General features: G+C 39.9%; 1 protein-coding gene and 1 long non-coding RNA gene across 2 annotated transcripts in view; one reads left to right on the forward strand and one right to left on the reverse strand.

The window, feature by feature from the left end:
* Positions 1 to 26735, forward strand: part of TENM2 (teneurin transmembrane protein 2) — a 1386931-nt gene that overhangs the window by 23127 nt on the left and 1337069 nt on the right. The gene's annotated exons all lie outside the window — the stretch shown is intronic.
* On the reverse strand, positions 5038 to 25848 carry LOC116471822 (uncharacterized). The gene is made up of 3 exons (XR_004248885.1): positions 25450 to 25848; positions 7761 to 7847; positions 5038 to 5108 (listed from the first exon to the last, which is right to left on the reverse strand). It is a non-coding gene; the product is annotated as an uncharacterized LOC116471822 (long non-coding RNA).

Here is a 26735-nt window from a genome sequence, read left to right on the forward strand (position 1 = left end):
AGGAAGGAAAGGAAGGAAGGAAGGAAGGAAGGAAGGAAGGAAGGAAGGAAGGAAAGGGAGGAAGGGAGGAAGGAAGGAAGGAAGAGAAAGGGAGGAAGGAAGGAAGAGGGAGGGAGGAAGGAAGGAAGAGGAAGGGAGGAAGGAAGGAAGAGAGAAAGGGAGGGAGGGAGGGAAGGGAGGGAAGGAAAGAAAAGGAAGGAGGAAGGAAGGAAGGAAGGAAGGAAGGAAGGGGAAAGAAAGAAGAAATATACCATTTAAAAATCAATCTTTTGGTCAGGCATGGTGGCTCACGCCTGTAATCCCAGCACTCTAGGAGGCCAAGGCGGGCAGATCATGAAGTCAGGAGATCAAGAGCATCCTGGCTGACATGGTGAAACCCCATCTCTACTAAAAATACAAAAAAATTAGCTGGGCGTGGTGGCGGGCGCCTGTAGTCCCAGCTACTCGGGAGGCTGAAGCAGGAGAATGGTGTGAACCCAGGAGGTGGAGTTTGCAGTAAGCCGAGATCACGCCACTGCACTCTAGCCTGGGCAACAGAGTGAGACCTTGTCTCAAAAAAAAAAAAATCAATCTTTTATTTCATAACTTACTTTTATTTCATAACTTACTTTTATTTCATAACTTACTTTTATTTCATAACTTACTTTTATTTCTTAGCTTCATTTACATTTTTACATATTAAGTGGAAATCTTAGAATTTCAGGGATAGTGGCAGGTCCATATTTTCATACTTGGCACATTTCACTCTAGCTGATTCTATTTATGCATTTTTCTTGTTTAACTGGACTCAACAAATACAGTTATGAAATTAAAAAATAAATATAACTGTAGAAAAGTATTTTGGTTAGAGATGATAGGTTTTCTAAATTGCACTTCTTTGTTTTCTCACATTATCTGGATGTTTTCAATTTGAGATATTTCCTCTCTTATCAATAATAATAATAATAATGTTAACCAAACTATATTTAGCTTTTTATAAGTGCTAGGCACTGTGTAGTGTTGTATATTTTATATAATAGTATCTAATTTAGGTCTGCCTGAATTAAAAAACTCACTGAAAAGTAACCTCTCTAATTCAAAGAAATCTCTCTCATTTATAAACTCTTATGGAAGTTTATTGATACCATTATTTTCTATATCTATGAATATATGTTAATTACCTGGAATAGGAGCTTCAGCACTGAAAACAATCAGTGAATATTTGTTGAAGAAACTATTTAAATAGACTATAAGTTTTCAAATAAGGCATTTACTCAGTAAATATCTACATTCAATGTGATAGACCCTTTTATAGTAAATGAAATAAATATTTTAAAAACTGCCTTTCTATGTGATAGACCTTTACCAATTGAAGGGTATACGTATTAAAAAATAATCACACACAGTTCTTTGTCTTGTAGAGACTCACAGTCTCTAGTGTAGGAGACACATGTTAAAATCAATCATTCTAAGACCACATTATAAAATGCAACTCTAGAAGATTTAGAAAAGCTGGGACGAAGAGGCTCAGTTTCCCAGAAGAGAGTAGAACATAGAGGAATGGGGATACTGCAGAAGGGTTTAGAAGAAGTAGTAGAACATTTCTTTCTTTCTTTCTTTCTTTCTTTCTTTCTTTCTTTCTTTCTTTCTTTCTTTCTCTTTCTCTCTCTTTCTTTTCTTCTTTTTTTTTTTTTCTTAGACAGTGTCTCACTCTGTCACCCAGGCTGGAGTGCAGTGGCGCTATCTCAGCTCACTGCAACCTCTGCCTCTGGGGTCGAGAGATTCTCCTGCCCCAGCCTCCCAAGTAGCTGTGCTTACAGTGTCCCACCACCACACCCAACTAATTTTTAGTAGAGACAGGGTTTCGCCATGTTGCCCAGGCTGGTCTCGAACTCCTGGCCTCAGGTAATCCGCCCACTTCTGCCTCCCAAAGTGCTGGGATTACAGGCATGAGCCACTGCACTCAGCCAGAAGTAGTAGAACATTTCTAGGTAGCATAGCAGAGGGTGTCACAAACCAAGCGGACACAAAAATGGGAAAGAATGGAGTGGGCTCCTTTGTCAGTAGCCTGTGAGCTTAAGAATTGGTGCATAGTGGGAACTGGCAGAACCTGTGGGTGGAAAGATGCTTGGGAACTTTACTGGGGATGACACATATGTATATATCATATAGAATTTGAGTTTTGTCTTGTTAGCAATGGAAAATGATTGGAAGTTTTTAGGTAAAGACATAAAGTCGGATTTCAGTTCACACACCATAATTGTGGCATGAAAATGGTGAATGATTTGAGAAAGCCGGACTCTAATTGGAGGCCACTGCAATAAATGAGGGGAGACAAAATGAGTGTCCACACAAATGTTGAAGGGTAGGTGAGGAGGAGGAAAGGATTTCAAAGCCATTCCTGAGGCTGATTCTACAGAGCTTATTACAGGCAGGTGATGGGAGAAGGGAGACAAGTGCAGCTATAAAAGCTCTTAACTAGGTGAATGCTGGTTTTATTAAATATTAAAACAACACTGGACTTAATGTAATCATTTTTGCTGGTTTCGAAAGCACTTTCAGAGTTTAGCAATGTTCCCTGTCAATTATTTGAGTAGTAGTTTATTGCAATGTTATGGAAAACACCCCGAACAGAGAGTAAGAAAAACTATTTCACAGACTGCCTCTGCAAATCAGGCACAAGAATCCTTAGCTCTGAAGAACTCAAATAAAATTGTAAGGATTAAAGCTATAAGCAACCTTTGGCTGTGGAAAAAAACATAACTTCTCTAATCCTTTTTTCTAGTCTGGTATTTGCAGACAAAGTACTTAATTAAGCACATGTGTGTTTTCAAAATCAGTCACAGTAAGTATTCTTGAGGAAAGACCTTGAAATCATACCAAATGTTCCCCAAAATATAAAAGTTAGTTAGGACTTTAATAAGATGGGGGAACATAAAGCAAAGCTGTATGTACTTTGTCTTACACCCCCAAAAAACAAAAACAAAAAGTTTGGAGAAACCAAATGACTATCTAAAACTATCCTTTTTCAAATCTTCCCAAAAGAAAAAAGGGAATTAAAATGTCAGTTTAGACTAAGTCACAAATTGTCAAATTGCTGTTGTTAATAGTAGTAATATAAAAATTAGTCATCATTATGTTCCTATTGCTATATTATGATATTACACTTGGACTGTAAACAGGACCATTATTGGCCACATGAATCTTCTGAGTTGTGGGATACATAATTAAGTGGCTCTTCCTTGAGAATCATTTGCTTTCCAGGAGACATTTGGCAATTCTTGGTTGTCACAACTGAGGATTCTTGTTGGCATCAACAAGGTCGAGACCAGGGATGCTGCAAACATGTTACAATGCACAGGACGGCCCCGGCTCACCTCCAGTAAAAAAGTATCTGGTCTATCCACCTGTAATCCCAGCACTTTGGGAGGCTGAGGTGGGTGGATCACAAGGTCAGGAGATCAAGACCATCCTGGCTAACACAGTGAAACCCCATCTCTACTAAAATACAAAAAATTAGCGGGGCATGGCGGCGTGTGCCTGTAATCCCAGCTACTTGGGAGGCTGAGGCAGGGGAATCGCTTGAACCCGGGAGGTGGTGGTTGCAGTGAGCTGAGATCAAGCCACTGCACTCCAGCCTGGCGACAGAGTAAGACTTCATCACCAAACAAACAAACAAACAAACAAATGTATCTGGTCTAAAATATCAGTAATGCAAATATTGAGAAATGTCGATATGGACTATGTATGAAGCTTCTTACTAGATTCTGAAGGTTGCGGTTATAATGTACAGAAAGTCCTTTAATACTTTAAAACATAATCAAGGGTGGCAATTCATGAATTAAACGCCGCATGAAATTCAAATGGAAGACAGAAATATAAAGATTATGTTGCTCCAGATTCTCTATCAATAAGCATGTTTTTCCCTGCTCATAGGACTGATTCTATTTGAAGTCTTTCATGTGCCATTTAACATTTTCTCTGAGAAACTGCCTTTAAAAAAAAAAAAAAAAAAAAACCTGGGTGAAGTTGTAATAACAGGGAATACTGAATGCAGAAGGTCTGGAACAGTTTTCATCTTGGGAGTGGTACCCTCTAGCTCGGTCCGTTTATATCTGCTGAGGGCAGAGAACTTAACTTTAGAGCTAGGATCACAAATTTAAATGCCTAAGGCAAAGCTGGTATTCAGCACTAACTACAGTCACTCCCACATCAGTTGGAAGATATCTGCCGCCTCAAACTCCCCAGGTACCCCCAAACTGCCCCAGGTGCCCTGGGTGATCTCCTACTCTCTCTGGGAACAGTCCTACAACCAAGGGGTTGATAATATAGCAGGGAGCCCAGGAACCCCTCTCGTAGGTTGTGAAAGGGCCTGTAATAATTCCTATTGGTTGGTGTCCAAGCCACGCTTACTATTATGTATTTATCAGTCTGGGTAAAGTAAACCTGGGTGAAGTGTCCCAGCTGTAAAGAACTATTCGAGTGGTGACAGTGAGCCATACTGAAGAGCAAACACCGGGGAGGGGTGGGGAGAGGGGGCACTTGATACTGCACGCCCCTGTGAGTGTGAGCAGCCCCGACTCAGCCCCAGCAGATGGTCGCCATGTGGGAACGCAGCTCGAGAGTTGCCAGATTTTTTGAGAGAAGCAGTGAAATCTAATGATTTTTAAACATTGGCAATTAATTCAAATGTAAAACACTATTTAGCTACCACTGCAGCCTATATAATCCCTTCTGGGGATAACCTGTGGGCCAGCAGTTGGCAAATTCCACTTTAGAAGGATGGTGAGAGGACTGTCTTTATTCCCAATTCCAACACGGAATGATTTCTCAGACTACAAGCCTCCCCTATACTAAAGGGGATTTCTCTGAAACACCATTCCAGGTGACTTCAACCTGCTGCTGGCATTTAAGGCAACCATGGGCCTGCCTCTTAGGGAGCTAAACAATTGACACTTCGGGCTGTGCTTTTTATGGCACAAAACTCCTATCTCCACATGACCAAAGAGGGGTTGTGTGTACTCACTTGTCAAGTGTGCAGGAAAACATGCTCTATAGATGGCTTTAATATGAGCTTCATGTTAAGATCAGGTGGCCATGAAATTCAGGGACTGTATTTATAATTTTACCTGAGGAAATGCACCAAGTAAAACACAAATGCTCAACACTGCTTTTCTGAGTAGATGTTGCTAATTAAAATGCCTTATGAAATCATTTAAAGTGAACCCAGCAAAAGGTGACAGAAGCATTTTATTTGATGATAAAGACTGGACAAGTGAAACATTTCCGTAATTCTTTTGCTCAATAACTGATCTACTAAAATGCCTCTGTTTTTGCTTTTTATTGATACCTCGGTTGATGTTTCAGAATATTGGGGGATATTTGGATCACTTATTTGCACTTATTTGGGGCACTTATTTGCTGTCCCATTCCCAGTTTTATGGTCTCTATCCCAGAGTAATAATCTGTATAATGACATGATTGAGGGACAAACATTTCATTGAAAAAACTAGAAAAAGAATTTTATCAAGTTTTCAACATAGGGCTATGTCGTAGAAGCCTCAGTTTTGAAGATAATTCTAGGATGTGCAGTAAGCCACTTGGAAGGGAGGCCATGTGCAGGGGGATTGAAAAGGACTCATTTTCTTTAGCCGGTTATAAAAATCCAAAATAAATAAATAAATACAAGGCATAGAGAGGGTTCATATAAGCAAGGCCGCTCAGCTCACAGACACAGTCATATCATGGATAGTTACCCATGGAATGTCCTTCGGAAGAAGTAACCTTCAATTCTTTCCTGCTACAGCAGAGGAAATTGAGGCCCAGAAAAGTAATGTTCACAGATGTCCCCAAAGTCACAGAGCTAGTTTTCTGATGACTGTTCTCTTTATCGCATTTCTATCTGCTGACATTCCCGAAGCCCTATGTCTTGTGGCCATTTCATGTGACAAGGGTAAGAAAATAAGAGAAAAAACTTATGGTGTGTGTGTGTGTGTGTGTGTACAAGCGCACGTGTGTGCATGTTATTTGTTGGTAATTTTATTCAAATGTTCAAGGGGAAGGAAGTTGCATTCAAAAGTAGAATGGTATTTTAGCATGCTAATAATTCTTAGCTCTCTCTCATGCCAAATAAGTTAAAAGCTGTCAATACAATAACTAAAGTAAGTTCTGAGGAATTGACAACTTTCAAGAGGAAGAAAAGAGTATACATACATTATCTCGTTGTAACCTCCTATAAGCTTTTACGTGCTCATGAAGAGTCTGGGGCTAAAAGGGGTAAAATAGCTTTCACCAAGTCGCCTTGTTGATTCCTGGCAAAGCTGGCGGTATGGGGTGGTGAATAGAACATGCACCTGTAGCTCAAGGCTTAGGTTTGACTGCAACACTGGGTCTGCCCACCAACTTAAGTTTGACCATTGCCTCCGACACTCCCAAGACAGAAGACCTTGGGCTACTTACTGGAATCTAAGTGTGAGTTTCTTATCAGCAAACTAGAGTAATAATAGTTCTCAGATCATATGCAAAATGGTAATCAAAACTCATAGTAGTAATTCTTGAGGTTGTTTGAAAGATTCAGTGAAATAATTCACATAAAGCACTTAGCTTATGTTTGCTGCATAGTGAATGCTCAGGAAATATTAGCTGTTATTATTATCATTATTTCTGGGGCTCCAAGGTATGTGCTTTTTTTTCGTGGTATCACACATTGTCTTCATAATCCTATCCTAGTTTATCAGCTTTATACACACTGACATGTTAAAATTTTGTAATGATGATTTCCATTTTTCAAGGATCTACAGGCATTTCAGCAATAGTTTATCTTCATAATGGGCTTCTAATGAAGAAAGTGTTAACAACACTCAGTTGAAATTTAGGCTGGATGATTGAACCCAGAATTCTCAAACACCCTTTCTGCACCCTTTTCCTAATCATCAACACCTTGACCACTTTCCTAATGTGATGCATGCAGATTAAGTCCTTTGTTTATTGATTGGCCAAATATATGCAGGGCGAATGTATGCTACTTCATCCTTGGCTCTGCCAAGGGAGACTGTTACCATGGTAACAAAGGCATCCTTTGACTCCTATTTCTACACAGAATTATAGAAATGCTTCTTAAAAATACTTACAACAATATTTAATGTCGAATCAAAAGTAATTTTTCTCATTGTTTGAGGAGTAAAATTGATTTTCTCTGGGCAAAGTTTGTTTGGCTGCCCAAATGTACTGTTTATAGTAATGTGTTCCACCAATTTCTTTAAAAGCCAGTTAAACATATTTTGTCTTAACTTCTAATCTAATTTCATCATTTGGAAGTGTTTCTCGCTGCACCGTGCCTATTTTGATTTAGAAATAGTGCACATTCCATCTTTGCTGTGTCAGGGTAAGGTGGAGGGGAACAGAATGAATCATTCGATTTCTTATGTCAGGAAGGGAGAGGGAGACGCAAGCTTGAGTATGTTCAGGAGTCTGTGGCTTATTTTAATGCTGAGATTTTTATGTGGCAGCTGGTTATTGGTTTATGATTCCAGTGGATCAAATTCCATTCTTTCTCAAGAGGCATCTGTTTATTTTTTTTCTCAAAATTAAAACTAAGTTTGGTTCTCATCATAAGAACAATACATGATTTTTTCAAAAGAGTCAGAAAATATAGAGCAATAAAATAAAGACACCCATAATCCTACTTCCTAGAGATAACCATCATTGCTATCTGGTAACAGATATTCTTCTAGAGTTTCTTGTGTTGATATATATATTTTATTTCACAAAATAAGACTTACCTCTGTAATGCTTTGCAACATGCGTTTTTCATTTATTCATGTACTGGATGTGTTGAAAGATCACTTCTGATGCACTATGTTGAATGGCTGCAAAGTTGTAAAATATTGATAATTTGAATTAATATTCATTCATTGAATATTTAGGTAGTTGTTAGATTTTCCCTAATTAAAGGAGAATTGTATTGGATTTCTGTTTGTTAACCTCTTCATCTGCTTTTCAGATACATGTAAATGAGAAAGGATAAAGCTAGATTCTTGCATCTTGCTGAGATTAAAGGAATGTGAAGGATGGTTAAGGTGGCTCTCTAGTAAACCTCTGCCTCCCTTCATGGGAGGAGACCCAGAGAATCCCCGCATGGTGTCCACATCTCACAATTATAGCCGTGAACTTCATGTCGGCTTGTCTTCTATGGCCTTGAGCCATTCACATGTTAGACTCCAGCATCAGCTTCCTAGTATCTTGAGAGGGATTTTAGATCTTTCATTTTTTTCATAAATATTTATTGAAGATCAATTATATCCTAGTACTCTGTTATCCTCTGTGAATTATACTACCTACCCATCATGCACTATCATGTACACAAATGTTTAAGTGACAGGATGTAAAACAGCATGGGCTTTCACCTCTGAGAATCACAGGCCTGAATCCCAAGTCTTCTACTAAACAGTTAATGAATATTTTTGAGACTTGGTTTTCTCATCTTGAATATGGTAGAAATAGGCCGGGCACAGTGGCTCATGCCTGTAATCCCAGCACTTTGGGAGGCCAACATGGGCAGGTCACTTGAGGTCAGGAGTTTGAGACCAGCGTGGCCAGCATGGCAAAACCCCGTCTCTAATAAAAATACAGAAATTAGCCGGGCGTGGTGGTGCATGCCTGTAGTCCCAGCTACTCGGGAGGCTGAGGCAGGAGAATCGCTTGAACCCGAGAGGCGGAGGTTGCAGTGAGGAGCTGAGATCATGCCACTGCACTTCAGCCTGGGTGACAGAGCAAGATTCCATCAAAAAAAAAAAAAGAAAGAAAGAAAAGAAAAAGAAAATGGTAGTTCCTTTTCTCTTCCGGATGCCATGAAAATATATGAAAAACGCTAGGCACCATACCTGGCAGATAGTAAGATAAAGGCAATGGTGGGGCCAATGGAGATGGGAAAGCATGGAAAAGGGAGCTGCTCATCCCTTCTAGGGGGTCAGGGAAGCCATCCAGCTTCCAGTTCTGTGCTCAATAGACAAAGCCCAGAGCTGCAAGTTTAAAACTGCACGTCTAAGTGCCAGCTCTCCATGACTCACTGCCTGACCTTGGGTTAACCACTTAATCTCTCTCTCTCTCTCTCTGCCTTGGTTTTCCTCTCCATAATATGAGCATAATAACTCTTACCCCCCTCACTGGGGTAAGGATGATTAATCATTGTTTATAAAGCTCAATAAATCCTTTGAGTATGAAGTGCAGTGAGATTGGAAAGCATTATTAGTATTAGCTGCTTTCTTAATAACTAAAGCAACATTCTGGGGAATGCTGAATGGAGTACTTTGGAGTTAGACCCTCATCCTGTATCACTGTCAAGCACCTCAGTTCCTTTAGCCGTGCCCCTCCAGATATCAGTTTTTCTACCATCTTAATGCTCGCTCTTCAACAGGCTGCAATCAATTTCCTGCTTATACTCAAGTACCCATAGCCACCCACACCCATAGGCAATGCTTTTTTACTTCAACAAATATTCATTAAGCAATTGGATGGTGCTATGCTGGATGCTAGAGATACAGGAATGGATGAGGATCAATACAGTCCTTACCTTCAAGGTACATAGCACCCATTATACAGGATAACAGAATCCTAGGGCTCCACATACATGCACATATGTAGTCAGCAAAGTCTTCCTGCTAGAGGTGATACGTAACTGAAAATTGGGAGGGAAGCAACATATAGCCAGGGAAATATTGGGGGAAGGGGAGAGAAACAGGAAAGAGTGGCATAGAGAGAGGGAACTTATTATCCAAGCCCCAAAATGAGAGAGGGTAAGGTCTGGTAAGAAAATTGAAAGAAGTTTCATAGGATTGAAGCCGAAGAAAGGGAAAGTGTCATATGAAATGATACTCCCAACAAATATAATTCTGTCTGTTGGTCCGGTGCAGCCTAGTGACCTGGTCACTGGTGTCCTTTATTTAATGCACCTCCAGGCCTGGAATGTTGGCTTCTCTACAGCCTGGACATCTGAAGTGACTACTTCTTCCTGAACTTTTGGACTCTAGACTCCCAGGCCTTCCTTTACTTTCTTTCTTCCTTTTTTTTTTTTTTTTTTTTTTTGAGACAGAGTCTCACTGTCACCCAGGCTGTAGTGCAGTGGCACCATCTCAGCTCACTGCAACCTCCGCTTCCCGGGTTCAAGCAATTCTCATGCCTCAGCCTCCTAAGCAGCTGGGATTATAGGCATATGCCACCATGCCAGGCTAATTTTTTTGTATTTTTAGTAGAGACAGGGTTTCGCCATGTTGGCCAGGCTGGTCTTGAACTCCTGACCTCAAGTGATCCTCCCACCTCGGCCTCCCACCTCGGCCTCCCAAAGTGCTGGGATTATAGGTGTGAGCCACCATTCCTGGACCCTTTAGTTTCTTAGTGTTGATATTAATAAACACTTTTTGTCTGACTACTTGCTGCTGTAGTAGCTATCACCTATTTTTTAGTAGAGCTGTCAATCTCAAGTATGCTGTTGGTATAAATTAGGACCCCAACATTCTAAAAACCAAAACTCTGTACAGATAAAATGAAACAACTAAAAAAGAGAAAGAGGCATATCTGCAAACAGTAAAGTAAAACATCACTATGGTATTCCTATGTGTAACTATGAAAGAAATGCATGTAGTTTAGGTTCCTGATATGTAATGCATATTGTACATTAATTTTGCAAGTATATAAAAGAAAAGCCTTGAAAATAGCACCAGTAAGTGTATATATCAAAACCTAAATGGAATAATGAAACCTTAAACAAGAGGTGAGAATTAAATGGAAAGAACTAGATTCCCCCCAAAAAGAAAAGAGATACTTGTAAGTAACAAAAACATGGAATACAACTTTAATCAACAACAGAGTTAATCAGCTCATTTGGTAACTGAGAGTTCAATGAAGTATCTGTTTTAAAATCATGGGCAAAGCAGACTGCCAAGTTTTATTTGTCATCTGATATAAGTTGAGCTGTAGTCCGAGGTGGTGGAAAACCTTTCTTGTTGGATTTTACCTCTTTAATCTCAAATGAAAACTGGCATTCCATCTGGCTAATGTCCAATGTGCCACATTTTGGGAGCCATCAACTACCTAGCCCTACGAATGAAGAACACTGATTAAATAATCAAGATTTCTGAAAGCCTTGAGGGAGCTATACGTTTTTTGCATCAGTAATTGCCATTCTGTTTGTAGCACAAGATGTTTTTGAGCTCTGGAAGAAATCTTGTGTTTGACATACAGGCACTGAGTCTCTTATTTGTGGGTTAGCAAGAGTTTCACATCCTTAGAAGTAGTATGATAGCAAATATGGAAATTGTGAGCTTTTAAAAATGTCTTAAACTAATGAAACTTGTCACTAAGAAGATGAAACAAGATAAGTAATTATTTGGTTATTTATTTTGAGGGGAGAATAAAGGTAATGATGTTTTGCCTAGCATCCATTAAAATAAAAGCTGTTATTGTTCTTTCTGATGATGTTATTATGTAACAAACATCTACATAATTATTAATCCTCCATACACATATTCAAAAGTCACCTCTCCCCTATACTAAATAGAAATGTAAAGGTGGAAAATTCTTCTCAAGACACATGGTCAAACACACCTTTTTGGTGATTTAAAATAACCATTGCTCAAAGTAGCAAGACATTGATTAGAATAATAACTGATTTCCCTGAATTGCATGCATGAAGGAATAATTCTTTCATTACAGATGTCAAAATTAGTCCAGAAAATATCAGTGAACACTATTAATGTTACATTCAGCTTTGGCCCTAGGCAAAATTGTCAATTTGGTGAAGTTATTCCTTGCCATTTCTCAACATACCTTTGAAGGATTTTATTTATGCTGGTATTAAATCATTTATTCATTCAACAATTTTTTATTGAGACTCTACTAGATGGCAGTCATAATTCCCAGTGCTAGAGATACAGCAACAAAAACAAACGCCTTGTGTATCTAGACCTTATATTCTGAAAACCAGAGTGGAATCAGATAATTAAAAACGTAATTCAGGCTGGGCGCGGTGGCTCATGCCTGTAATCCCAGCACTTTGGGAGGCCAAGGTGGGTGGATCATGAGGTCAGGAGTTCAAGACCAGCCTGACCAATATGGTGACACCCCGTCTCTACTAAAAATACAAAATTTAGCCGGACATGGTGGCACATGCCTTTAATTCCAGCTACCCGGGAGGTTGCAGCAGGAGAATCACTTGACTCCGGGAGGTGGAGGTTGCAGTGAGCCCAGATCAGGCCGCTGCACTCCAGCCTGGGTGACAGAGCGAGACTTCATCTAAAAAAAAAGAAAAAAGAAAAGAAAAACGAAAAAAACAAAACCTAATTAAGCTTAAAAAGAAGTTTGTAGATTATGGTAAATGTAATAACAATAATAGAATGATACATTGGAGATTATCTGAGACTTTCTTTTTTTTTCTTCTTTTTTGACCCGGAGTCCCAGGGAAATGCTGGGAGTTTGATGGCCAGAAAGAAGCTCTATGAGACCAAAGTGTAATTAACAAAGAAAGAGTGGTATAAGATGAGGCAAAAGAGCGATACATGGGTTTTTGGCTCATGTAAGTTCTCACAGGTAATGATAAAAACTGCAGTTTTAATCTGAAGAGAATATTGCAAAATTTTAGTAAATATCTATCCTCTTTCTCCTTTCTGTCTTAGAACTTCCAGTCCCTTGCTTCTGAGAGTCTCCTAATATTGTAGCTCTCCCGTCAGCCCCTTGTCCAAAGAACTTTTTTGGTCTTTTCTCACGTAATGTGCCTTCCAGCTTCCCACTCTCTTAGGGACCTGCCAGGCAATTTGTAAATTAATCTGATAAACCTAAATGAATTAAAGCATTCATAGGTAATGTCACTTAAAATGATATTCCCCTAAGATAATATCTTTCCTATAAAACAGCCTTTATTATCTAGACTGCAAGGAGTAAATACTTTGGAAATTATAGCTATTTAACAGAAAACAAAAACAAAAACAAAAACAAAAAACCGCAATATAAGCAGCTGCTTTTTCCCCCTCCCATGCAAAGGAATATACTTGTGGGAACTGTTCAGCTCAGCTGGTTAGAAATCAGGAAGTATTATTATCATCCTTGGTTTAATGATCACTAGGATTTATTAAGCCCCTCTTGTGCACCAGGCACTACACTAGATACTTCATATACATAGTTTCATTTAATTCTCACTACCAGTCCCATAAATTTCCAATTTATAGATGAAGAAAGTGAGGCTCAAAGGCTTATCTACCTCGCACTGTGAACTTGTGATGAAAACAGGTTTCGAAATATAAAAGGCAATCCATAAGAATTTGCTTAATAAATGCATGATTGGAATGAATAAGTGAATGAATAAATAAGTAAATAAGCGACACAGCCTGGGAGTTAGTGGGTAGAGCTATGATTGGATTCAGCCCTCATGGACATAGAAGCCCATGCTATTCTTTGTAATGATGCCTTCCTCATTTAGTACATGATGAATTTGATATTCGGATCTACAGTTCAGAGCGTAGTTTATTCAAAGGCAAAAGGAGCACGTCCAATGAGGCAGTTAGAGGATTTCTGTCAGTTAGACGATCTCCTCCCTTAATTTTTCTGGTTCTGGGGAGCGATTTGCTACATCTACTGAGGAATTCAGGCTGATTAGATGACTAAATTCTGATAGTAATGTTATTTTGATAAGACCAAAAATTTCCCCAAAGGCGTTTGCAAGGAACACACGCACATGTGTGCACACACATGCATACACACAGATACACAGACACTTTCTGTGAGTGAGAAAAATGCCACATGGACATGGAAGGATCCAGCTCTTGCCTCTAGTCAGTGTTTGTAACTAAGCAAGCTTGTTTGGAGGTGTTGTTCACTATCTTACCCGTTCCAAAAAATAATAAAAACCCCGTGGTGTCTAAGAACGTGATAAGAGTTATCTTCAAGGAATACAATTTCATTCTTTGATTTTACTGAGATCTACACATCTCTGTCAGAAGCTGAACTAGTGCCAGAGTCTTTAAAACAGAAACAAATAAGCGTGTGGCTCTGATTCATCCTCTTCCGATATCATACTGAACTCTTGGATGGGCACTCTCCTGAAGAGATGATGCTTCTATTTGTGTTATAAACCTGAACTTAAGGGTGAGTGAGAGGCAGCTCTCCAAAAAGTGCTCTTGCAAAGCATTCACCGTGTTACTGTATTGAAAGAAAATGTTCTTCAATAAAATATGTTTAGGAAATAAAGTGAACTATCTGACCTCTTAGCAATTTTCAAAGAACATTATTAAAGAATCTAAGAGGTCCTAAAAACCAAATAAATAAATAACAACAATCTATATAACTTCTTTTACCCAATATAGCCCATAGTAATTTGGCCACAGTATGCCATAAAAAGTACATGTAATTGATTAGTGGTCCATTGAATATCTTTTCGGAAATGCTGACTTAGGAACTTTAAGTGGTTCATGATGGGTAGAAAAGTAAAATTTTTCTGTGTGCGTATAGCTGTTATAATCCCTAGGGACTTGTGGGATAATTTGTAAGATTTTAAATGGGAAACATCTTTATGGTAATGTGTGTTACTTTTTTTTTTTTTTTTTTTTTGTGAGATCGAATCTCCCTCTGCCACCCAGGCTGGAGTGCAGTGGCGCCATTTTGGCTCACTGCAATCTCTGCAACCTCCGCTTCCCGGGTATAAGTGATTCTCCTTTCTCAGCCTCCCGAGTAGCTGGGATTACAGATGTCCACCACCACACCTGGCTAATTTTTGTATTTTTAGTAGAGACAGGGTTTCATTATGTTGGCCAGGCTGGTCTCAAACTCCTGACCTCAGGTGATCTGCCCATCTTGGCCTCCCAAAGTGCTGGGATTACAGGCGTGAGCCACCGCGCCCAGCCATGTGCTACTCTTATATATGGTAAAGTTACACGTGACTCTACCTGTAGGCAGCAACACATGGCAGGCGCGAAGGAGCACAGGCTGCCGAGTCAAGTCCTACCATTGCCACTTACCACTCATGTGACTTTGTATGACACTTAAATTCTTTGAACCTGACCTATAAACAGTACTTAGCTAGAAGGAAATTATGGAGCTAATGTAAACAAAGTGCTTAGCATTGTGCTGGGCAAATACTAAGTGCTTAATAAGAGGCACCTGTTTTATATTTTTCTCTTTTTGTCTGATGCTTCTTACGGGTTTTTGTAGAATCATTCACATTCTCTTATAGAGCCCTCATCTTGTCAGGGCATGCATTTGTAAGAAGGCCAAGTGGGTATTAACTATCTCATATATAGACCTCATTAGTGCAATTGACAAACCAAGACCACAGTTTTATGGAGACGGAATGTAGAATTATTTCTTGCAATGTTACCCAAATTCTTCTTTAGCTATAATATGCAGTTAAGTGGCACTTTGAAAAGCTATTAGCACAAAAATCACTTATATTAAAACTAGTCTTAACATTAAAAATCAGTTTTTTATAAAAATCTGTGAATATCTCTTATGCTATTATTAAACCTGGGCAGGGATGTCCCCGTAAAAACCAAAATGGGTCTCACAAAATCATCCCCAAAGGAAATTTATAGTACAACATCCTGGAATGATGTTTACCATAAGTACAGACCAGCAACTGCCAGACAAACATTTGTGTTTGCCAGGTATGCGAGTCATTGGTGGAACTACAAACAAGGACTTTAAGTTATCCACAAAAACATTTGCTGCTTGTACATCTGTAACTGACATTTATAAAGGAAAAATCCCACTCTAGGCTTATAAAAAGATTTTGCACTTGCGTTCATAATAACTTCAGTAGGATTTCTATGCTATACATTACGTTTATTATTAATTTCGGAGTCAGAACATGACAACTGTTATTGTGTTCGGCTGACTATAATTATCAAGCTTGTTATTCCTCTGCCCCAATCCATAGGTGCTCCATCTCACTCAGAGTAAAAGTGACAGTTCTTGAAAGGGGTTACTAGGCCCTCCGATCTCATTTAACCTCACCTCTCCTCCCCACTTACTCACTCTGCCATAACCACACCATTCTTCTTGTTCCAGGCATGCTACTACCTCAGGCCTTTGCATTTTTGTTTCCTTTTGTCTTTTTTTTTTTTTTTTTTCTTTTTTTTTTTTTTTTGAGACGGGGTCTCACTCTGTTGCCAGGCTGGAGTGCAATGGCGTGATTGCGGCTCACTGCAACCTCCGCCTCCTGGGTTCAAGCGATTCTCCTGCCTCAGCCTCCTGAGTAGCTGGGATTACAGGTGCCTGCCACCATGCCAGGCTAATTTTTGTATTTTTAGTAGAGACGGGGTTTCACCATGTTGGTCAGGCTGGTTTCAAACTCCTGACCTCGTGATCCATGTGCCTTGGCCTCCCAAAGTGCTGGGATTACAGGCGTGAGCCACCGCACCCAGCCTTCCCTCTGTCTTAAATTCTTTTCTTCAAGATACTCACAAAATTGGTGTCCCAGTTCCTTCAAGTCTCTGCTCACGTGTCACTTGTAAACTAACACGTTTTCCTCAAAAGTTTCTTCCCACTTTAGCCACCCCTGTTTTATATTTCTCCATAGCACTGAATACTATCTGACATAGCCATACCTGCTCATAGAATTCAATTACTAAATTTCTCAGAAATTTGCCAGGTGATTTTTTAAAACATTAAAACTTGAAATTGGCCATGTTGCAAATATTTACACTATGACAACTGGCAATACTACCAGTCAGGACTTTTATTTAGAGAGCTGGTTTACCAGAACATGACAAGACATAATATTTACGTACTTATATATATACTGTTGGTCAACACTAGTGTATAATCTCAACAAGTGCAAAGAGTCTGTTTTGTTCACTACTGTTTATCTAGTGTCCTGGACAGAGTCTAACCCACTTATGTCGAAGGAATGATTGATGAGGATATCAAAAATAAGGATTTTATGGCAGTTAATATTTGGGAAAGATGAGATTGGCCTTTTCGTCCATTCACTAATTTCGTCATTCAATAAATTTTTTTTTTTTTTTTTTTGAGATGGAGTCTTGCTCTGTCACCCAGGCTGGAGTGCAGTAGCGCAATCTCGGCTCACTGCAAGCTCCGCCTCCGAGGTTCACGCCATTCTCCTGCCTCAGCCTCTCTGAGTAGCTGGGACTACAGGCGCCCGCCACCACGCCCAGCTAATTTTTTGTATTTTTTAGTAGAGACAGGGTTTCACCATGGTCTCGATCTCCTGACCTCGTGATTCACCCGCCTCGGCCTCCCAAAGTGCTGGGATTACAAGCGTGAGCCACCGCGCCCAGCCCAATAAATACTTTTGAGAGCTCGTGTACTAGGTGCTCACACTGTTCTAGGACTTGGAGACTTTTATTTTTTTTATTATTATTTTTGAGACGGAGTCTTGCTCTGTCACCCAGGATGGAGTGCAGTGGCGTGATCTTGGCTCACTGCAGCCCCTACCTCCCAGGTTCAAGAGATTCTCCTGCCTCAGCCACCTGAGCAGCTGGGATTACAGGCGCTCACCACCACATCTGGCTAGAGACATTTTAATAAACAGAAGAGAAATAGTCCTTACCTTCATGGATCTTACATTTTAATAGAGGAGAGAAAAACAGTGAACTAAAACAAGCAAATACAAAAGATAAAAGCCATAAGTTCAGATATTCATATGTTAGAAAAAATAAGTTTAGATATTGGTAATGCTTGTAAAACACTAAGACAACAACAAGGTAATGAATAGAGAGGGGCTAGAGGAGGAGTTGATCTTTTACATACAGAAATCAGGTACAGCCTTTCTGAAAGTTGATGTCTGAACTGAGACATAAATGACACAATTAAGTCTGCCAAACTCAGATATAAGCAAAGAGCATTTCAAGCAGAAAGAAGAGCAAAGTGCAAGGCTCTGGTGTTGGACTGAGTTTGGTGAGCTGGAAGAACAGTATGAGGATCACAACTCTTAAAACATACTGGCCAGGCGCGGTGGCTCACACCTGTAATCCCAGCCCTTTGGGAGGCTGAGGCGGGCGGATCATGAGGTCAGGAGTTTGAGACCAGCCTGGCCAACATGGTGAAACCCCGTCCCTACTAAAGATACAAAAAATCAGCTGGGCATAGTGGCACGTGCCTGTAATCCTAGCTACTCGGGAGGCTGGGGCAGGAGATTCGCTTGAACCTGAGATGCAGAGAGGTTGCAGTGAGTCTAGATTGCACCATTGCACTCCAGCCTGGGTGAGAGGGCAAGACTCCATCTCCTAAAAAAAAAAAAAAAAAAAAAAAAGGAAAAGAAAAAAGAAACATATTGGGTTAGGAAGAGAATGGTGGTGGATGAGATCAGAAAAGCAGGCAGAGTCAAACCACTCAGGACCTTCCAGGCCATGAGAAACTCAGAGAGGAACATGATACAGTGTCAAGTTTGCAAAGATCAAAGGCAACAGAGGATAGTAAGTGACCAATTACAAGCTAGTGCAGTGGTTCAGCATGTACACTGCAAAAATATACAGTCTGTGAGTGACAGTATGGACCACAATGGATCCTGATCATTTTAGAGGTGAATTTAGCCAAATCATTCATGACATAATATCTTTGGCTTTTACACACTGTTCAAGATGAGATGAAAAGACGGAATATTCTGTACATTTTATTAAAAGCTGATATAAACTTGATGTTCAAACCAACCAAGGAAAGTATAAGACAATTATAGCCAATCTCAATTAGAGTTTTACATGCAAAAATCCTATTTAAAATATTAGCATGCCACATAAAGCAATGTGTTAAAAATGCTTTGGAACCAGAAAAGGTTTCCCTCAAGAATTCATGGATGGTTTAACACTGGAAAAAACTACTAAAGTAATTAAATATGTTAACAGGTTAAAGGGGGAAGGAATAAATGGTCATCCCAAAAGATACAAAATAATTGGATAAAATTAACGTCCATTCTTGATTATAAAAACAAAAAAGAATCCAGGGAATCTAAGAAAACATTGCTAATATGATGAACGTTTCTAGCGAAAACTTACAGCAAACCCCTTAATAATAAAAGTTAGAAATACTCATTTTAAAGTAAACAAAAGGTTAACTTTTTCTTTTTTCTCCATTCTATTTCTTTCTTCTCCTTTTTTTTTTTTTATTTCTTTTTGAAACAGTCTTGCTCTGTCGCCCAGGCTGGAGTGCAGTGGTACAATCTCGGCTCACTGTAACTCCCACCTCTCGGGTTCAAGCAGTCCTCATGCCTCAGCCTCCTAAGTAGCTGGGATTACAGGTGTGTGCCACCATGCCTGACTAATTTTTGTATTTTTTTTTTTTTTTAAGTAGAGACAGTATTTCACCATGTTTGCCAGGCTGATCTCAAACTCCTGGCCTCAGGTGATCCGCCCACCTCGGCCTCCCAAAATACTGGAATTACAGGCATGAGCTACCACACCTAGCCGGAATCTAACCACTCTTCATCATGTATATTGCCAGTATTATAACAGTAGCTTTCTACCAAGTTTCCCTGCTTCTATTTTGTGTGTGTGTGTGTGTGTGTGTGTGTGTGTGTGTGTGTGTGTGGAGGTAGAATTGATTTTTTGGTATATAACAAGCTGTGCATAATTAATGTATACAACTTGGTCAATTTGGAGATAAGTATACACCCATGAAGCCACCACCACTATCTGTGCCATAGACCTATTCATCATATTCAAAGCTTCCTCCCAATCTATTATATGTTATGATTACAAATTTTTGTGATAAGCATGCTTAACATGAGTTCTACTCTCTTAGAAAAATGTCAAGTATACAATACAGTACGGTTAACTATATTCACTATGTTGTACAATAGATCTCTATGATTTATTTATCATTTATAAGCAAAACTTTGTACCCTTTGATGAACATCACATTTTTCTCTCTCCTCATCCTGTAGAAACCACCATTTCACTATATGCTTCTATGAATTTGATTCTTTTAAATTTATCATATATGTTGTATCATGTAGTATTTATCCTTCTGTGCCTCATTTCACCTAGCATAGTGACCTCTAGATTCAACCATAATGTCACAAATGGCAAAATTCCCTTTGGTTGAATAATATTTCGTTGGATATATGTAACTCATTTTTTACTCAAAATCACTAATTATCAGGGAAATGCAAATCAAAACCACATGAGCTATCACCTCATACCTGTTAGAATGGCTATTATCAAAAAACAGATAAATATTGGTGAAGATATGGAGAAAAGGGAACACTTATACACTGTCAGTGGAGTGTAAATTCATACAGCCATTATTGGAACCAGCATAGAAGTTCCTCCAAAAACTAAAAATAGAAATGCCAAATCACCTAGCAATAGCACATCTGGGTATATGTCCCAAGGAATTGAAGGCAGAGTCAATTATAAAAGGTACAGATCTTTCTGTACTCCCTGTTCATTGCAGCATTATTCATAATAACCAAGACATGGAAGCAACTAAATATCCATCCCTGCTTCTATTCTACGTGTATCTTTCATAGGAGCCTCAATGATCTTTTAAAATTTTAAGTCAGATCACAGCTCAGAAGCCTGAAGTGACTCTCTGATCTTCACTGCAACTTCTTTCTCCCTTGCTTTTTCTGGTGCAGCCACACACTAGCCTTCTTGCTGTTCTTAAGACAAAAAAGGCATGATCCCACTTCACAGTCGTGGTTCTAGCTGTTTCCTTTGTCTGAAATGCTTTGTACTGCCAGAAACTACTTGGCTGATTCCTGTGGCAATTTCAAGTCCGATCAAATCGCCCCTTAATGAGACTATTCTGACCACAATTTTTTTTTTTTTTTTTTTTTTTGAGACAGAGTCTCGCTCTGTCGTCCAGGCTGGAGTGCAGTGGCGCCACAACTTGTACCATTCTCCTTACTGTGCCCTTATTTTTGTTTGTTTGTTTTTGGTATTTTTTTTTTTTTTTTTTTTTTTTTGAGACGGAGTCTCGCTCTGTGGCGCGATCTCGGCTCACTGCAAGCTCCGCCTCCTGGGTTCATGCCATTCTCCTGCCTCAGCCTCTCTAGGAGCTGAGACCACAGGCGCGTGCCACCATGCCCAGCTAATTTTTTTTCTGTATTTTTAGTAGAGACGAGGTTTCCCCGTGTTAGCCAGGATGGTCTCAATCTCCTGACCTCGTAATCCACCCGCCTCGGCCTCCCAAAGTGCTGGGATTACAGGCATGAGGCACCACGCCCAGCCCTTATTTTTTTATTTTGCATGTCATCTTGCAAAACACCATATATTTTACTTGTTTTTCATATTCTTAATCTGCAAGATAGTGAGCTCCACAAGGGCAGTATTTCATTGCTGTTGTTCATTGATGTTTTTTGAGCATATAAAAGGGTGCCTAGAAATAGTGGGTGTTCAATAGTACTTGTTGATTAAATGAATGAACAAATGAATGAAGGAAAATCAATAAGAAGGTAGAAAAAGAGAAAGTGGATAAGTAATACATAAACAGACAATTCATTGAACGGAACAACCAAATGACTAATAAACACAGAAAAAGCTGCTCGATCTAGTAATCAATACAATGAAAAACTAAATCAAGATAACACTTATTCTCATCTGAATGGCAAAACAAATTAAGTCTAATAACACAAAGTGTTGGTAAGAGTTTGTAGAAGCAAGTAGTGATGTAATTTAATATAAAGTTGAAAGAATATTTTGCAGTTCATTTTATAATTCTGAATAAAATTATCCATATTCTTCAGCCTAGTGACCTCACTTCTAGATACATTTCCCAAATTAACTCTCCTACATGGACAAGAGAGGTTAGCAGCACCGTTTATAATAGTAGAAAAAGAAAAAGCTACTCAAATCCTTCAAGAGGAAAAAAATGAACAAACTGTGGTTTATTCCTACAATGCAGTTTTATACAAATTTAAAAGTAATAAGCCAGAACTACATATATTAATATGAATTCATATCAAAAACTGAACTTGGAGTAGAATTAGTACAATATGCAACCCCACTGGAATTTCTTTTTTTTTTTTTTTTTTTTTTTTTTTGAGATGGAGTCCCACTCTGTCATATAGGCTAGAGTGCAATGGTATGATCTCGGCGCACTGTAACTTCCTTCCCTGGTTCAAGCAATTCTCCTGCCTCAGCTTCCTGAGTAGCTGGGATTACAGGCACCTGCCACCACACTCGGCTAATTTTTGTATTTTTAGTAGAGACAGGGTTTCACCATGCTGGCCAGGCTGGTCTTGAACTCCAGACCTCAGGCAATCCGCCCCCCTCGGCCTCCCAAAGTGCTAGGATTACAGGCGTGGGCCGCCACGCCCAGCCTGGAACTTTTTAAAGACACAACAATAGTATCTATATTCCCTATGGCTTTATATGTGTTTATGAAAATGCAAAAAATGCATGGGAATGGTAACACATACTTGAGGAGAGTGGTAACTTTTGGGAGAAAACAAGGAAGAGTTTAGACAATGGGGCTTTTGCACTATGAGTTATTAATTTCTGTTAAGATTTTTAAGGTAAATATGATAACACCATGTATTCAATTTCAGTGTGGGAGTCTTTCATGGTTATTTTCTGTGATGAAATACCAAATTTTAAATTTTAAAATTTTAAATGAATATTTTGGCAAATAAGAGTAAAAGGGAGATAAAAAGAAAGATTGGGTGATAGCATAAGGGGGCAGCAAGGAAAATATAAAATACTATTGGGAGAGGTGAGATCTGAGTATATTTGTAAGCAGGACAGAAGGGGCTTTGAAAACAGGGAAGCAGGCCGGGCACGGTGACTCACGCCTGTAATCCCAGCACTTTGGGAGGCCGAGGCAGGTGGATCACGAGGTCAGGAGATCGAGACCATCCTGGCTAACACAGTGAAATCCCATCTCTACTAAAAATACAAATAAATTAGCTGGGCACGGTGGCGGGTGCCTGTAGTCCCAGCTACCTAGGAGGCTGAGGCAGGAGAATGGCGTGAACCCGGGAGTCGGAGCTCGCAGTGAGCCAAGATCACACTGCTGCACTCCAGCCTGGGCCACACAGCGAAACTCCGTTTCAAAAAAAAAAAAAAAGGTGGGGGGCGGGGAAGCAGACAATATAAGAGAAAAGGTAAAACTGTAAAATATTGATGTCATGCGTAGGATGTCAAAACTAAGGCACATAAGTAGCTGTTAGTTTTGACAAGAGGGAGTCATATTTCTTCTACAAGAGGAGAGAAAAGGAAACACTAGTTGGAGGTACAGAGTTATATTGAAATACAGAAGAGAAAGACAAAGGGCACTCTAGGAAATTTAAATATTCTCAGTCAAGTTGAAGACAATGGGCTATCAAGGCTCTTTTCAGCCAGTAAGGTAATAAAGAGTTTTGATAATTTGATGAGACCAGAGAAAGTTTGAAATCTCTGCAGGTTTGTAGTAAGAAACTACTGCAGGTCTGTAGCAAGTAAATAGGAGAGTTACCAGCAACCCAAGCCTTATAAATCCACCTGTGTTAGAAATTAGTGAGTTTTTAACTATACCTGATTTTCATGCTGTACTTGATTTTTTAACTTCTTCCAGAAGCGCTCAGTAGCCAAATAATACAGGAAATGGATAGAGGGGCTTATTTAGAATTGAAAATCACCAGAATTATAAAAGCAAAAGGAATAGTGAATCCATGAATCTACGGTGTTCAGGAGAGCATCGATTAACTAGCTAAGCCTAAGATCAAGGCTGGGAACAGAGGCAAATGAGACCCTCCAAAATCTCATAGAATGGAGAAATAGTAAGAAGTTGAAAACATGAAGAAGCTGAGGTTATGATGAGGACAAAAGAACATTTTTAGCAAGACTACAACGACAAGAAGAATGAAAGAGGGAAGAAGTTGGCACTCCAGAATTTTGTAGATTGTCATCTTCGATATTACTTACCTCAAGATAAAATCAAGAAGTGCTTAAAGATGGAAAAAATTGAGAGAAAATTATCATTAAAATGTGGGTGAGTCATACGAAACTCAAATACTAGATGATATAGTAAGTTTAGATGTTGAAATAACAGAGGATGATGGAAACCATGAAGTAGAAAGGACACACAGATAGCTGTTAAATTATTAAAAATAGTATATTACTATTATTTTAAGAACAAGGGTAAAGGATGAATGTTATTTTTATTTAAATTTTTACAATTATTTTACTCGATGTTATGAGATTTGTTTATAGTGATAGCATGTAGATATATCTATTTATTTGAAATTTGTATAGTATTCATTTGCATGAATGCTCTCACATTTATTACCCACTCTCTAATGGTTATTTTCAGTTTTTTTGTTCTGACAAAGTAATGCAAATATACATTTTATTTTAAAGCATGTTTTATTATAGTATGTACACATGAGGAAAGATCTCTAGGACATTTATGTGAAAGGGAAATTCTAGGCTCGAGGTATATAGATCTTCAACTCGAATATGCAAACTACAGAATGATACATACAGTAAAGGACATTTTTGTAAATTTTTACAATAAGTAAACTTTGTATATATTCTGTTTTGGTCCATTTTGCATTGCTATAAAGAAATTCCTGAGACTTGGAAATTTGTAAAGAAAATGGGTTTATTTGGTTCATGGTTCTGCGGACTGTACAAGAAGCACTGCACCAGTATCTGCTTCTGGTAAGGCCTCAGGAAGCTTTTAATCATGGTGGTAGGCAAACAGGGAACTCGCATACCACATGGCAGGAAAGAGAACGAGAGAGAGAGAGAGATGGGGGGAATCCCAGACTTTTTAACATTAGATCTCATATGAACTCAGTACTCTCGGGAGGGCACCAAGCCATTAATGAGGGATCCAGCCCCATTACTCCAATGCCTCCCACGAGGCCCCTCTCCAACAGTGGGGACCATGTTTTAACATGAGATTTGGGGACGACAACAACTAAACCATATTACTTGCGTATCAACTAAAGATACAAAATTTGATCAGGAAGTACAAGAATAAATATGAGGACAATGGTTACTCTAAACAACGAGAATTAGGCCAGGCGCGAAGGCTCGCTCCTGTAATCCCAGCACTTTGGGAGGCCAAGGTGCGTGGATCACCTGAGGTCACGAGTTCAAGACCAGCCTAGGCAACATGGTGAAACCTCATCTCTACTAAAAATACAAAAATTAGCTGTCCAGTGCCATGTGCCTGTAATCCCAGCTACTTGGGAGGCTGAGGCAAGAGAATCACTTGAACTTGGGAGGCAGAGGTTGCAGTTAGCCAAGATCACGCCACTGCACTCCAGCCTGGGTGACAGAATGAGACTCTGTCTCAAAAATAAATAAATAAATAAAAAATAGGTGTTTATTCTTTTATTTGCATATGTCATAAGTTTGAAATATTTCAAAATAAAAAGGTTAAAATAGTATCTTTTCAAAATGATATTGTTCATTGTAAATAGTTTAGAAATCACAGTGAAAGTAGTAGATGAAAATAGAAATAACCTTCCATTTCAATACCCTGAATAAGAACTACTAATATTGTGTCTGGAGCTGGTGGGTTCTTGGTCTCACTAACTTCGAGAATGAAGCCACGGACCCTCGCAGTAAGTGTTACAGTTCTTAAACATGGCGTGTCCAGAGTTTGTTCCTTCTGATGTTCAGATGTGTTCAGAGTTTCTTTCTTCTGGTGGGTTGGTGGTCTCGCTAGCTTCAGGAGTGAAGCTGCACACTTTCGTGGTTAGTGTTACAGCTCTTAAGGCGGCGCGAGTAGTTCGTTCTTCCTGTCTGGAGTTGTTCATTCCTCCTAGTGGGTTCGTGGTCTCACTGGCCTCAGGAGTGAAGCTGCAAACCTTCACGGTGAGTGTCACAGCTCGTAAACGCAGTGCAGACTGAAAGAGTGAGCAGCAGCAAGATTTATAGTAAAAAGCGAAAAAACAAACCTTCCACACTGCAGAAGGAAATCTAGCAACTTGCCACTGCTGGCTCTGGCAGCCTGCTTTTATTCCCTTATCTGGCCTCACCGGCATCCTGCTGATTGGTTCATTTTACAGCAAGCTGATTGGTCTGTTTTACAGAGAGCCGATTGGTCCGTTTTGACAAGGTGCTGATTGGTGTGTTTACAACCCCTGAGCTAGACTCAAAAGTTCTCCAAGTCCCCACCAGATTAGCTAGATACAGGGTGCTGATTGGTGCATTTACAAACCTTGAGCTAGACACAGGGTGCTGATTGGTGTGTTTACAAACCTTGAGCTAGACACAGGGTGCTGATTGGTGTATTTACAATCCCTTAGCTAGACATAAAGATTCTCCAAGTTGCCACCACATTAGCTACACACAGGGTGCTGACTGGTGCATTCATAAACCTTGAGCTAGACATAGAGTGCTGATTGGTGCATCTACAATCCCTTAGCTAGACATAAAGGTTCTCCAAGTTACCACTAGACTCAGGAGCCCAGCTGGATTCACCTAGTGGATCCTGCAGCAGGTCCGCAGGCGGAGCTGCCTGTCAGTCCCGCGCAGTGCGCCCACACTCCTCAGCTCTTGGTGGGTGGTTGGGAGCTGGCGACCAGGGGCAGGCGCTCGCAGGGGAGGTTCCAGCCGCGCAGGAGCCCACGGTGACGGGGGAGGCTCAGGCAAGATGGGCTGCGCGTCCCGAGCCTTGCCTCGTGGGGACGCAGCTGAGGCCCCATGAGAATGCGAGCACAGCGCTGGCAGGCGGCACTGCTGAGGGACCCCGGCGCACCCTCCGCAGCTGCAGGCCTGGGTGCTAAGCTCCTCACTGCCTGGGGCTGGCGGTGCCGGCAGGCCCCTCCGAGTGTGGGGCCCGCCGAGCCCACACCCAGCCGGAACTCGCGCTGGCCC

Source organism: Hylobates moloch, unplaced genomic scaffold (genome assembly GCF_009828535.3).
Source record: "Hylobates moloch isolate HMO894 unplaced genomic scaffold, HMol_V3 SCAFFOLD_6, whole genome shotgun sequence".
NCBI classification, from domain to species: Eukaryota; Metazoa; Chordata; class Mammalia; order Primates; family Hylobatidae; genus Hylobates; species Hylobates moloch.